At 37.0% G+C, this 15,522-nt stretch overlaps 1 pseudogene; it reads right to left on the reverse strand.

Moving 5' to 3' along the window:
- Positions 1-14,189: 14,189 nt before the first annotated feature.
- Positions 14,190-15,178, reverse strand: LOC102423751 (annotated as a pseudogene).
- Positions 15,179-15,522: the final 344 nt, after the last annotated feature.

Raw genomic sequence — 15,522 nt, forward strand, 5'->3', positions numbered from 1 at the left:
TTTGCACAGAAATCCATTGAAACCGTTCAGGGCAATTAACTTGTTCTGTAGATAAGGAAACTAAAGTGAGAGAGATTAAGTGGCATTGCTGAAGTATTCTGTGTTAAAGTCGTGAGGCTATGAAGTGGCAAAGTCTTGATCTCGGATCTTCGGATCTCGAGTTTTTTCCTTCTGATCCCCTGTTGTTGGCGGTTCTTTATTTCCTGCCTCTGATACCTTACATTGTGTAGCAGTACACAATTTATAAAGTTCTTCCACACACATTCTTATTTCTAGTAGGTATTCTTGTGTTTATTTCACAGATGAGGAAACCTTCATGTGAAGCACATGGTTTGTCTGTGGGCATTTGGCTGGAGAGGCAGGCCAGGTCTCTCCTGATCTGAACCTGGTGTTTTCCGGTGCACCACAGCAGTGACCAGAGTTTATAGTCTCGCTTAGGAACCCACATAAACACATGTGAAACAAAGAAAACTGCGATCTTAAAACTCCACGCTACTACTTACAAGTACAATGGGAGACCAGAGTTCATCAGTGATGTTTCAAATAGTTTTTATATTGCCTCCATTCTTACCAGCTCTCTTGTCGTTTTTCTCAGCCTTGCGCTATTCAATCTTTTCATGTCCCTATACCATTTTAGTCAATGTGCTTGCTTTGAACTCTTTTTGACTTGTCTATTAAATATTTCCAAGTACAAGTATTTACATTCCTTTCATCCTTAAATATGGTTGTCTTCATAAATGTTCAAATTTGCTTAGAACTGTTTCTCTTTTTATTAATTTAAGAGACAGATAGCTCATTATTACGCTGGGTTTGCGTGTTCATACAGATTGTTAAATACCTTCCATGTTATTCCCCAGCTTATGTGGACGTGCAGAAAGTTCTCAATGACTCAACTTGAGCTGCATGCCAAATACTGTAGCTGTGAGCAATTCTCCTGTTTAATAGCCAGTCCTATGTCCTACCTTTGCCTTTCACTGAAAATCACAACTGTGGTGACCAGTCATAACTTGGACGCTTGTTATTTCCCCAATCTTTTGGCCTAGCAGAAGGCCATGTTCATTCTCTAAGAATGTCTTGTATTACTCCTAGTGGTAAACTCAAGGCAAGTGAAGAAGTAGCTTAAGCAGCATACAAGCTGTGGGCCGTGCTATCTGGACTCAGTGCTCAGCTGTCAAAGCAGTGTGACCGTTACTTAGCTACTCTGTGCCTCAGTTTCCTTATTTGGAAAATGGGAATAATAATTACAGCTATCTCCTAGGAGTAGTGTGAGGATTGAATGAGTCAATGAACATTGAGTGTTTGAACACATAGTGCTTAATACATGTCATGTACTGGTATCGCATTTTTTAAAAATATATTTTTATTGATTTCAGAGAGGAAAGAAGAGGAAAAGATAGAAACATCAATGATGAGAGAGAATCATTGATTGGCTGCTTCCTGAACACCCATCACTGGGCAGTATGTGCCCTGACCGGGAATCAAACAGTGACCTCTTGGTTCATAGGTCGACACTCAACCACTGAGCCATGCTGGCCGGTATTGCATTTTGAATTAATTAGCCGAATATGGCTGGAAAAATATAAGGAAGGTGATTTATTACATTTTAGTTAGTTCACTGAACCCTCAAAATAACCTGAAAGACCAGGGTGGTTATCCTCATTTGTGATGAAGAAATTGTGGTATAGAGAATAACCAATTTGCTCACATTAATATGGCTAGGAAGTGGTAGAGAAGGAAGGTAAACTTAGATCAGTGTGATTTCCGTATACCAAATAATTACGGCAATAGCTTATATTTATTCAATACTTATGTGGTGCCAGGCACAGGGCTCTTTTGTGCTTCAGAATAACCATGTAAATAAGCACTATTATGATACTCTTTTTACAGTTCAGGAAACTGAGGCTTAGTGAGTTCAAGTAATTTGAAAATTATGTCAAACTAATACTAATTCAAAATACAAATTTTTTTTCAGATAAGAGTAGTACCTCAAAATTAAGAGATTAAAACTGAGCAAACTCAGCAGCGTTTTTGGCAAATAACTTATACTTAATGGAACAAAAACATGATGGTTTTAAAAAACTCTCTGAAGGAGGATTAAATGTAAGACTATTTTAATATCTCTTTAATAATAGGTCACCTACAATTTAATACATTTCTAAATGAAGTCTGAAAGAACTGAGTACTTCCTCTGTTAGATTACTCCATACAATGTATTTCATCAAGTCTAAGACACATTTTTTTCAAATTTTAATGTCTGAAATTAAGATTCTTATTAAGCCCTAGCCAGTTTGGCTCAGTGGAAAGGTCCCAGGTTTGATTCTGGCACATGCCCAGGTTGCGGGCTTGATCCCCAGTAGGGGACGTGCAGGAGGCAGCCAATCAACAATCTCTCTCATCATTGATGTTTTTATCTCTTCCTTCCTCCCTGTTCTTCTCTGAAATCAATAAAATATATTTCTTTAAAAGATTCTTATTAAAATTCTAATTGGGAAAGTTTTCTCTTCTTTAGTGACAGTATAATGTGCTTCTTACCGTCCATGACTTCTTAAGACTCAGTGAAGCCTGGTATTTTATATATTCTCTATTTTGTGATCTCATTATTATAGCCTTCAAGATAGGTTTTTATTTAATAGCAAGCAAGCTCCTTACTTGGGCTTAAGTAAGGAATGAGAACTCTTACAAAAACACCTTTTTATTCATAATGCTCTGTATATCATGTAGTTACAATAAATCACAAGCTGATACTTCATGGAAGGAAATATGTGAAGGGATTTCCCTGGACAGATTTAGGCTGATTCTATACAAGAGAAAGGGTAACTACATGAGAAAGTTGGCATGCTGGTTGAACATTTCTCTTTCAAAGATTTCCCTGGCTTCATGAAGTCATAGTTCAAACATTTCCAAGCTCTTAATTTTGAATGATACTAATTACTCTCAGAATTCCCCTAGTATCTTCTTTGCTTTGAATTCTTTTCCTGACACTGATACCTTTCCAATTCCCACCCCTTGGTTTTTCTCCACTCCTTGCAGGCAACAGTTTTAAGCACTTCTCCTATCTCATTTGTGTTAAGTGAATTTTGCATTACACCAGGCTCCCCAGAGGAACATTCTTTCATTATAAAGTTCTGTCAGCGTTTTTCTTTGTTATTGTTTATGTATAATCAGGATGAAATGCATTCTTATTCCACTCTTTGCCCCTCTTCTGCAACATATCCAATTACATACAGCGTAGGTGAATGGTATAAAGAGTCCTACTTCAGCTCATTGAAAAATAGATTTTCAAACACATAGAATGTACAACATAAACAGTGAACCTAATATAAATAATTAACTTTAGTCATTAATAATAATAATATCAATATTAGTTCATCAATTGTCACAAATGTACCCCACTAATACAAAATGTAAATAAGAGGACAAATTTTGTGTGTGTGGAGGGGGCAGTCTCTGTATTTTCTGATCAATTTTTCTGTGAATTCAAAACTGCTCTTAAAAAAATAATCCTGTTAATTTTTAAAAATCAATTTTCCCAAATTAAGAAAGTAAGATTGCCTATGGTTTTCTGGCTTGAAAGTCAATCCCCTTAGTTACCTTCCAGAAGCAGGCTTAGACCTGGTCACCCTGGAGAACACTTTTATTTTTCCAGGAAATGACCTTGAAAAACTGAAAGAAGGAAACAAAGCTGGTGAGTCAATGTACATGCTTCCCTTCCTCACTGAGCGGACGCTGACGGAGCACTTTATGGTTTTAGATTGCTTTGTAATAGCTTAATAGCTGAGCCTCACAATACTTCAGGGGGGTAGGTGGTCAGCAAATACCTTGGGTAGCAGTTTCATTTGAACAACATAATACCCAAAATAGCTAATGACGTAACCCAAGGTAGCAGTGAGTCAGGGAGTGGGGAGGAAAGGACATGGGAACATCTTCTGAATGCCTCACTCTGTCTTTGCCAGCTCAGCAGACTGTTGAGAGTGTAATTATTTAAGGTCTGTTTGTAATCTTGTAGCTATTTGGAAGGTAAGAATGGTTGAGTCTGAGATGACAGGCCTCTGCACCCTTGTGCCTTTTGTAAGGGAAAGTTGCACAAGCTGTTCCCATGAGCCTAATACCAGAAGAGAGGAGGTGACCAGAAATCTCCATGAAAATATCATATTTTTCCGTGTGTAAGATGCCCCCCACTTTTCCAAACCCAAATTAAGAAATCAATATTTTAAACATTTTGCTGGTTTTCCTCTTAAGGCCTTCTCTTTTTTTGCCATCTTAAGGAGCTGTTCTTCCTGTTTTCTCCACTGTCTGATCGTACACTCAGTGGGAGGAGGTCCAAATTATCTCTCTGCAGCTCTATTTCCATGCTCTTTTGCATAGCTGATTATATTCAGTTTGAATTTTGCAGAGCAAGACAATCGCTTACTGGTATTTATCTTTTTTATTTTTTGACATCTTTATGGTCTCAGAACACTCCAGGCCATGTTGCATCTGCCCATACTCCACCTCCCCCTCCAATTATAGCATCAGCTGACATCAGTAACAATAAGGCTCGTGATTGGAGAAAACCTGTTTGACAAGGTATGGGCAGCTACACACCCGCTGGGCTCCCTCCTCGGGGGACTTCCATGTATAAGACGCCCCTCGATTTTCAGTCTAACAATTTTAGAAAAAAAATAGCGTCTTATACACAGAAAAATATGGTAGGTCCCTAGAGGTGAAAAACAAAGTGGAAATATATGGGAAAACTTTCACACATTTTAAAAATGAGAGTCTTATTATCACTCTCCTCATGGTCAAAGCAAGAACAGGCAGCTGTCCCAACCATTGGCCTCCATGATTGCTCAGTGTTTCACTCCTGTAGAAGGAAACTGATGGGGTTTTCAGGGATTCTCCTTCATACCCATAACATTTCAATTCCAGATGTGTGTGCATTTTAGAATCTAGATTTCTAGAGGCTTTCAGAGTGAAGGGTGTTATATAAAAAAGATGTGCTAGAGGCACTCAGTGCTCTTCTACACTTGAAATCACCTACTTCTGAGAGAAATCAGATATTAAGGAGAAAGGATAGATGTGTAATTTTTGCCTTTATCACATTTGGAGGATGCCTGTTTTAATTTTTTCTAGAGCTGGTGAAACAAACTAAGAGACATTGGTCCTTAGATTAACTGTATATTGGTCTGTTGTCATAAATAAGTGTGAGTGAATTAACTAGCAAACAAATGTTGAACTTGGAGAAAAATCTACACTGAATGCTACCAAAGGAAGTGTTTATGACTTAATAAGGCCATTAATAAAATTTATTTTTCTGGGAACTGAACAGAAAAATTTGCATGAGATTATTTTATATGAAATGATAATTGCTTTACATTCTGTCAAAGAACAATTATTTATTGAGCATGTACTATGTACATGGATGTACCTATGTGTTATAGTGTATACAAATATAATTTCTGCATAAAAATTATCAAGGTATCTATAAACTAGTAAAGTAAAATTTTTCTACGTATAAAAATTATATAACCAAAGAATACCTTTATTATAGCTTTACATTGGGATTAATTAATGATGATAATTCATTTATAAGATGTATAGAACATAAAAACTTTTCAATTTTCTTATTCTTAATTGAATGCCTTATCACAATATTGTAGCTATGTAAACTCTAACAAAAGGAGCAATCAGCAACTAAAATCTGAAAAACCCGTAATTACCAAGATAGTCCTATGTTATTTAGTGATTAGTTTAAAAAAAATAAAACATTTGAGGGATCGCTTGACACAGTTATAAATCTTGTATTTCATCTATACAATGAAATCTAGATTGTTTCAGCTTTTGTTGAAAATTATTTCTGCTAAAAATGAAAAATCTCTACATCTTGAAGTTGGATGTTGCACGTTTTTTTTCTTACATGAAGGGAAGAAATGATTTTATAAGTGTTTCATAATTAACATAGCAACAGTTTGGAAATTAAAGAGAAAAAAAGGAAAACAATGCCGGTGTTACTTCTCTGAGCCACATGATAGTTAAGATCAATGGTACATTAATTTTCTTTTTAAAAAAATATATTTTATTGATTTTTTACAGAGAGGAAGGGAGAGGAATAGAGAGTTAGAAACATCGATGAGAGAGAAACATCGATCAGCTGCCTCCTGCACACCTCCCACTGGGGATGTGCCCGCAACCAAGGTACATGCCCTTGGCTGGAATCGAACCTGGGACCGTTCAGTCCGCAGGCCGGCGCTCTATCCACTGAGCCAAACCGGTCAGGGCGGTACATTAATTTTCAGTTGAAAGATAAACTAAGTGTTAGGTCAATAAACTCTATCATCACCATTTTCTAATCAAAGGGTCATTTTAATTAATTAATAATAAACTTTTTAAATAAGAACAGAGAAAAAAATTACTGAGCATAAGTGACTAAAAAGAGTAATAGTAATATTTTTCTCATAATAGAGACTTTTAGAGACTTTTATTCCTTTTATTTATGTACTTCATTGTTAAAGTCCTTTTGAAAGAATCTCCTTTAAAGTCTCAGCATTTTGAAAGCTACAGCAAACCAGATGCCTGAAAGCATTTCAGCCTTGTTTATTTTGGACTGTACATGATGTGTGATATCTTTTTTTCTTTTCTAATCTGAAACACAAAAAGTACTAGAGACCCTTTTGTTATCAGTATGCATCAGAATATGAAGAAATGTTAGACACAAAACATTTTTGGAAAAAGAATAAACAATTTCTGCCAGTCCCAACAAGCCAAGGAATTCAGAATTATAATATTTGTGATGTTATTAATAAATTGGGAAGAACATGGGCGGCAGCGGGGTGGGGGGTGGACCCATAATCAAATGTTTGCAATACATGGAAGAGAACAAGGAGGATATTTAAAGAAATGTCATATTTTCATTGCATGTCGATATTCCAAACAAAGCTGGAAGCTTTGTGCCCAAGCCAATTGGCATTCTATCCTATCTGAATTTCTGGGGCACTTCTCAAGCTAAGAGAAATTTGATTAAGCATTAGGTTTGTTCCTTACAGTAAGAAATTCTCTCATCTGCTGTAAGTTGGCTGTGTTCATCCAATTTTCTAAGGAGAGAAATGATCGAATAAAGGTCCACTTTGTTCAATAAAGTATTAAACCCACTCTCACTATCATTAACATAGAAAAAAAAAAAAACCCTGACCTTTCCATGTTACTGTTTATACCCTGGGGCTTGAATTTGATTTTTCTTCATTGCTTTGAGGATGTCAAAGTATAAACTTCAAAGGTATAAAATGATTGATACATGGTATTCACAATAGACTGTTTCAAGTAATGAATGTATGCAGTAATCCATTTGAAACATGCCTTGATAATTAAAACATCATTATTAAAGAAAACACTTAGGAATAGGGCATCACAAAAGCTATGTGCTTCTTCTTGAATATATTTCTTTTAAAAATTATTATTCCCTAAATATATTCAATTCCTTTATGTTTATTCCATTTTTTGCTTCAAGTCCTACTTCAATTTTTTTATTTAAATATTTTTAAAAATGTTTTGGCCTTATGTAGAAATAGCTTTTCTGTTTCAATGTTACTTTCTTACTAGTCTAATTTTATCTTAAGTATGCTTTAAAATTTAGTATGTTTATTTTGTATCTATACATTTCTTATTGACAATACCTTTTTAAAGCTCTTTCCCAAATTTCATAAGAAATAATTTATAACACATGGGAGAGATATCTCAGATTGACATTCTCTCAGAAAGGATAGAGCTTTTCATATTTCAGAAAAAAAAACAAACCTGAATTTAAACTTGGTGAAAAACGGTACCGATTTTAGGTGTTAAGGAATGGAAAAGTAATCATTTCAGTCCATTCTTTACACGAGACCATGTCAGATCTACCTGAGAAGGGCAAAGGAAGGGAAAGAGGACAGAAAACACATTCAAACGTGCATCAGAGTGCCCATGCTTTTGATTTAGTAGGCAATCCCCTAATCTAAGAATTCTCTTGAAAACATAAAACCAAAACTTATAAACCAGAGAATTAGGGAAGACGTACACATACAGGTTTCAATAATCATGTTGAAAAACGTATCCAAAGGACCGCCACTTCTTTACAGTGAAGCGGCATTCCCTTAATGAGGAGGGATCAGGGCAGAAGCTGCTGAAGGGTAGCTGGCTGTCTGGCCCCTGATTCACAGAAATCTACCGCAGCCCTGTCTGCCTCCAAACCCAAGTTCATCGTCTCGCCTCTTCATGAGCTTTTACACGCGCTGTGCTTTTTTAACGCTTAAATGCTTTTTAAAAACAACCAAGAAAATAAAATGCCAAGTTCATGCAACTTAAATATAAATACAACCAAATATAAACATAACGTTCATAAATTTATTTTGTTATCAAAGGTGTATTCCTTTTCTGTTGGCGTTCATTGAAAAGATCAGGAAGGCGAAGCCGACAATGAGGTTGTTTGTTTTGTTACAGCCAGCGGGTCCTCAGTGGGAAGAAGGTACACCAGGGCTCACCTCCTCACCTCCTCACCTGCTCTTAACTCCTTTTCCTTTCAGAGGTGCTCTAGGGAAACAATTAGAGGCAGGATAGAGTGCTGGTGTGACAGTGTGGCCAGTGTTAGGACTGCTCTGAATGATACACTGTCACTACGGTCAGACTATTCCACTATTCCCAGAAGGTAATTAACCCAAACAATCCAGATTATGTGTCAGGAGACAGCAATTAGAGGTCGGCTTTTGTTACTAAAAGGGATGTATATTGGAATACAGTCACTCTGACCACCACACCCAGCTGTGGAACCAGTTCATCCTTTACTGCACCAGCCATGCAATCCTCTCGAATATTTTCTTGTCGTCTGATATGCATAGCAGAATTCCTCTGCTCTAGGATTTCTATCCTTCCGTTATTTACAGACACTTGCAGTTTTTCTAATCAATTCAATTACAGATACTTCTCAGTCTTCCTGTCAGAGTCAAATTCATTTTTCTTCCCATTCTTCCTTTCTCCTCCCCATCCCTTTTTTCTTCCCCATCCTCTCCTCCTCTCCTTCCTCTTTTTTTTTTTTTTTATGATTGTACAGATCTTCTAAGCAAACAGAAGATAGTGTAAAAGCTTTCAGAAATCCTTTTGTTTGACTTAAAACACTTTCTTCATAGTGAATTAACTCTTTGGATTAACTAGATTTATTTCTGGAATCAACAGGCTCTTTTATACAATTTGAAGCTAGTAGGTTTATAATCTATGAGGATTTTTTCTAAGTGACTAAAATAAAATCCAGTGAATTTGTATTTGATGGTGCACACTTTTTATGTATTTCTCAGTGCTTTCACTGAATAATAGTGTCTGTCATATATTTTTTAAAGGACAATGTACATATCTGTTAAGTTGAACATGCCTAAGACATACAGTTATAAGGATGTGAAGCTAGGATTCAAATCCAGATTAGTGATAAGACTCCCAAGTCCCTGTTTTTTTCTGCTACAACACAAAGTTTTTAAGTCCTACATCAGAATGAACTAAAGAAACTAATTAAGAATCAGGCCAAATAAAATGCAAACCAAGTTTGATTTATTTGATCCTACTTAAAAAAAAAATAGGTCAGTCCTACTGGCCTGAAAGTTTGTTTTATTTTGTTTTGTTTAAGTTTACAACATTTTCTTAAAAACCAAACAAAAACCAAAAACTAACCCTAACTGCAGTGTGCTATAATGATGTAAAACCCCACCCAAAAAACTGTGCATACAGAAAAGACTAAATAGAAATGAAAGAAATGCATCAACTTTAAACAAGAGTTACCTTTAAGTAAGGGCCTATGCATCTTTTATTTATTTTTCACTTTCTACTTTTCTGTATTTTCCAACATTTCCATGGTAAGTCTGAATTATTTTTTCAAAGAAATAAATCTTTAGAAAACTTTATTGGTAGAGTAAAATTAGTGGGGGAAAATTTTTCAGCTGTTATCAGCTTACTTTTTTGCCATGAAATATTAAAAAACAACAACGACATAATGTCAGGTGATTGTGTATTATGTTTGTAAAAAATATTTTAATCAGGGTTTAGCGAGCTAAGAAACCCCCTGCCTTGACAAGCATGCTACCTGTTCAATAGAAAAAAAAAAGTCTTAACTGAGTTAAGCTTTAGAGTTTAATTACTATTTGAATGAAGAATTAATACTTTAAAACCCGGTTGGGCATTAACTCATCAAGGCCTCTGACACAACTGTTTTAATAAAGCTTCTGAAGTTGATGCCACACAGTAAACAAGAGCAAAAAGAACCAACTCAGGGAATTCCAGTACTTTATGAAAGCTATAGCTTGTCTTAAGAAGTTGAGTGAATGGGAAATCTGTTCAGCTCATTTATTTTCAGACTCTAAGATTTCTGCACAGGCCTTCGTTTAAGTATCAGCCTCACCTTCCAAGTTTATTCCCAACTGAGAGGGAAATAGCCATTATAGGAAATTGTTTTATGACTTTGGTGCTTTCAGTTTAAATCATTTTAATTGAAATATATTTAATTTGAGAACTGCAGTATTTGATTCTCTAACAAGTCATCTTCCATAAAGATTGTTCAGTTTTTTCAAAAGAAATCTTGCAGTCATATGAAACATATGGTACACTGGGGACAATTTTATTCTATATATAAAGAATACTTTGAGCTTGGCCGGCATGGCTCAGTGGTTGAGCGTTGACCTATGAACCAGGAGGTTATGGCACATGCTCTGGTTGCGGGCTTAATCCTCAGTGTGGGGTGTGCAGGAGGCAGCCGATCAATGATTCTCTCTCATCATTGATGTTTCTATCTCTCTCTCTCTCCCTTTTCCTTTCTCTCTGAAATCAATAAAAATATATATATTTAAAAAAGAATATTTTGAGAAGTGTTACTTTATTCATTTATTCACCAAACATTTATTCAGATGCTGAGCATAAAAGACAAATTATCCTCGCTTTCAAAATGCCATGAAAAAGAAGATAGGGATTGTTTTGTTGTAGTATTTCATTGAGAATTCAATTCTTAATTTCTTAAAGTCATCCCAGGGTAGTATTGGGTATGTGTGTGTATGTATGTACATATGTATGTATGTGTATATATATTTTTGTGTGAGTGTGTGTATATGTGTATATAGAAAATACGTAAGAACTCTAGCTTTGGAGCCATTAAACCTGATTTCAAGTTACAGAAGTACTATGTAACTGTTCAAATACTAATATACAACACAAATACTTCCTCCAGTTATTAAATTGACAATATTTAATAAGTTCTGGAAAAAAAATAGAGTTCACTTTCTTTTCTAACATGGGGTAACTTTCAGGTAAAGGAGTTATGGAAGAGTAGAAAATAAAAGTAAATAGTAAAAATGATTTTTACACATATTTTTTAAATATTATTTTACTTTTTAAATAAATAATAGGGTCAAAGGTTACAAAAGAATATACAGTAAGTATAAAATTATCTAATTTACTTTCCCCCCAAATACAGTGAGTACAACTGTTAGCAGTTTCTTGTAAGAAATATTCTTCCAGAGTTATGTTATGCTTATAAATGTATAAATCTATAAAACAAATAACAGGATATTATGCCTTCTATTAGGTACTTTGCTTTTTTCCCTCAATACATGTTTAAAAATCTTTTGAAACCTTTCCAAGATATAGATGACATACTGCTTCATGTTACCCCACAGGTTCTGACCCTCACAGCTGTGTGGATGCCTTTCACATTGATTCTAAGGTGATTGGGTCTCTCTGATGTAGGATTGCTCTCCACAGAGAATAATAAAAGATGGCCACCCTTGCATCCTATTCACCACACAGCTTTATGAATGCACTGTGGGGGGGCGGTGTCCCTCAGCCCAGCCTGCACCCTCTCCAATCTGGGACTCCTCGGGGGATGTCCCTGGGATCGGGCCTAAACCAGCAGTTGGACATCCATCTCACAATACGGGACAGCTGGCTCCCAACTTTTCACCTGCCTGCCTGATTGCCCCTAACCACTTCTGCCTGCCAGCCTGATCACCCCCTAACCTCTCCCCTGCCAGCCTGATTGACGACTAACTGCTCCCCTGCTGGCCCAATTGCCCCCAACTGCCCTCCCCTGCAGGCCTGGTTCCCCCCAACTGCTCTCCCCACAGGCTTGGTCACCCCCAACTGCCCTCCCCTGCCGGCCATCTTGTGGCTGTGGGCACTGCCATCTTTGAGGGCGTGGCAGTCAATTAGCATATTCCCTCCTTATTGGCTGTGGGCACTGCCATCTTTGCAATGGTGTGAGGGTCAATTAGCATATTCCCTCTTTATTAGATAGGATAACAAAATGCCAGCATTTGTTTCAATTTTGTGAAACTTACAGAGATAGTTGAGGTCATTTGAATATCCCTTCTTGACTCATTATTACCTTGCCTTCTCACCATAGTCACAGACTTAGCTTTTATAAGTCCCAGGCATAATTTACATCTTCACTCAATACTTATGTATTCAACAATGTAGATAATACTATGTAAAGTGATAGTGTCTACTGCTTTTTAAAGATTGCCTAAAGTGCCTACTATTATACATTCAATCTGCAACTTTTTCCCCCAATGAATCTATGCTTTTAACAGTTCATCTTAATACATGTATCTCAAGTATATTCTTTTAAAATGCTACATAATATTCCATTATATGACCATATCACAATTTATTAATCTACTTTCCTATTGAATATTTCTCTTTTTTAAATTTTTTATCAGACACTATGCTGCAATAAATATTTTTGCAACCATTTCCTTCCACACATGTAACATTTTCTCAGTTATATACCTAAGAGTAGAATTGCTAAATTGAAGAGTATGTACATCAACTTTACCAGATACTTCAAAATTACTCTCCAAAGTAGTAGTACCAACTCATATGTTTAATAGCAGTATATGAGAATTACTGTTGCTTTGAAGTCATGACAATTTTTGGAACTGTAATAATTTAAATTTTACTGATATGAGATGATATCTAACTGTCATTTTAAAAGTTTTCCTAATTATTAGTGGATAGCATCTTTGCATTTGCTTACTAATTGCTTAGATTACTTTTTCTTTAAATTATCTATTAATGGACTTCATTCACTCTTCTATCCAGTTTAGAAAAAAAATAAATTTCTTGGTCATTTTATGAATTATGAATATCTTTTCGCAAGTTATGGTTTATTTTTCACATTGTTTTTGTGTCCTTGCTGAACATAGAATTTCTTTAAAAAATTTATTGTGGTGTCATCAAATCTACCAATTCTTTTCTCTATTTTTTTGTGTCTTGTCTAAGAAATTTTTTAACATCTAAATATTATGAAGATATTCCATACTTTAAAAAAAAAAAAGCTGCTTTTAACATTTAGCTCTTTAATCCATCTGGAATTTATTTTTGTATATGGTGTGAGAATGGGATCCAATTTTACTTTATTTTTTCCATATGGTTAACCAATTGTTCCAGTACCATTTATTGAATAATTCTGCCTCTCCTCATTGATTTGCAGTGCCACCTTGGTCATATTTCAAGTTTCCACATATGCAAGTATCTGTTTCTGGGCTCTCTATTATGTTCCCTTGGTTTATTTGACTCTTCCTATGCCAATACCACACTGTCTCATTTTCTATGGCTCTATAAATTCTTGATCTACTTGGTCAGGCAAACTTCCCCCTCCCCCAACTTATTCTTCTTCAGATTTATCTTGGCTGTTCTTGATTCTTTGTGCTTCCATATTAACTTTAAGATTTCCTTTTCAAGTTTCATAAAGTCTCTTTTGAATTTTGATTAGAATTTCATTAAGTTTATAGCATATTTTGGAGGGAAATTGACATCTTTATATCTCTCGAATGTGGTAGTATATGTCTGTATTCAAATATTATTTGTTCTTCAAACTTATTTTATTTTCCTATTGGAGGTCTTAACCATCATGCTCTGGGTTTATTACTAAGCATTTTTTTTAAAGGGAAAAAAAAAAGACCATATTTCTTTTGTTTTTTTTCCCGTATAAGAAAGGGTCCCAACCAATATCAAGGTAAGGAAGGGGAGAACAAGGGACATACTCCTTGGTGTAAGGAAATAAGAGGGCAGGAGAAGGATAATCCCCAAAGGAGGGGAGAAAGGGGAATGCCATTAAGGCAGCCAGCAAGATATTCTCTATAAAAAGTTGGAGGAAGTGTCTCCACAGCCTCAGATAAAAAGACCCAGAGCGCCTTCTCAGTGGGGGGCTCTGCACTCTAGTGTTCAAAGGAAGGTAAATGACAGCTTCTCTTCTCTTGGTTCTGTTGCAGCTACTCCATTGCTCACTCTGGGTTACCTTCTTCCTTTTGTAGATAAGAGTGCTGCAGGGCTCGGAAGGCCGAGATTCGCTTGTGTGGGTTAAAAGTCAGCATCTCCATTAGCAGCTGTGCTCCAGACTTCTCCATCTCCGGTATCACCGACTGCACTGGGCAGGGCCCTCTGGGGGGGGAGCGGGGGGCTCCTCGGGGTAGAGACCCATCTCGGGGCCAATCTTCCTCTGGAGGCAGCCCAATCAGGTCAAAGATTTTGCCCAATTGGTCAGCCTCAGAGTTTCCGCAGAAGAGAGGCTTTCGAAGAAACATCTCTGCAAAGATACAGCCAACGCTCCACAAGTCCTCAGGTGCTGCGTATGTGGACTGCAGAACTTCCAGAGCACGGTACCAGAGTGCAGCAACCACAGGTGTAAGTGCATCTGGTAGCTGTAGATTCTGGCCAGGCCAAAGTAGGCCAGCTTGACTGTCCCACCACTTGTCACCAGAGTATTCTCTGGCTTCAGGTCTCGGTGAACAATGCCATTGGCATGAAGAAAACCCAGGCCTCTTAGAAACTGGCGCATCAGATCCTTGATGGTCTCCACTGGCAAGCCAGGTGGGGGTGCCTTGTTCAGATACATCCGTAGGTCTTGGTCCACACGCTCAAACACCAGGGTCACTTTGGTCTCCCGGTCAGTTCGGGCGGTGGCACAGTCATCCATCAGTCAGACAACATTGGGATGCTCAAAAGCCTCCAGCTGCCTCAGTAAGACCACCTCACGGACTGTGCTGATGGGAAGGCCCCCTCCAGCACCTCTTCCACTGGGGACTCTCACGCTCTTGAGGGCCACAAAGTGGCCACTGTGTGGATCACAGGCCTTGTACACCGTCCCATAGGCACCAACACCAGTCTCAGCCACTGGCTCATAGCAAGGGGTAGCCATTCTCAAATCAGAGAAGACCTTCTCCCCACGCCAGGAACTGTGGGGATGGACCATTATCCAGGCCCAGGAGCCTGTTTCTGCTGCGCCATACACTCGAGCTCTGTCCGGAGCAGCTGGACCCTATGGGCCCGACCATTAGACCAAGTATTTTGTACATTTTGTTTTCCTAGCTGGTGATTGTTGTTTCGTTGAAATGATGATAATTTTTGTACGCTGATTTGAGTCTGGTAAACCTCTGGAAGTTTCTTACTAGCTCTAGTATCTTGAAAAGCCCTTGGATTTTCTTTGTTTAAAATCACATTGTTCACAAATAAGGACAGTTTTATTGTTTCTTTTTCAAAGTT

The sequence above is a fragment of the Myotis lucifugus genome, unplaced genomic scaffold (genome assembly GCF_000147115.1).
Source record: "Myotis lucifugus unplaced genomic scaffold, Myoluc2.0 scaffold_30, whole genome shotgun sequence".
Classification (NCBI taxonomy): Eukaryota; Metazoa; Chordata; class Mammalia; order Chiroptera; family Vespertilionidae; genus Myotis; species Myotis lucifugus.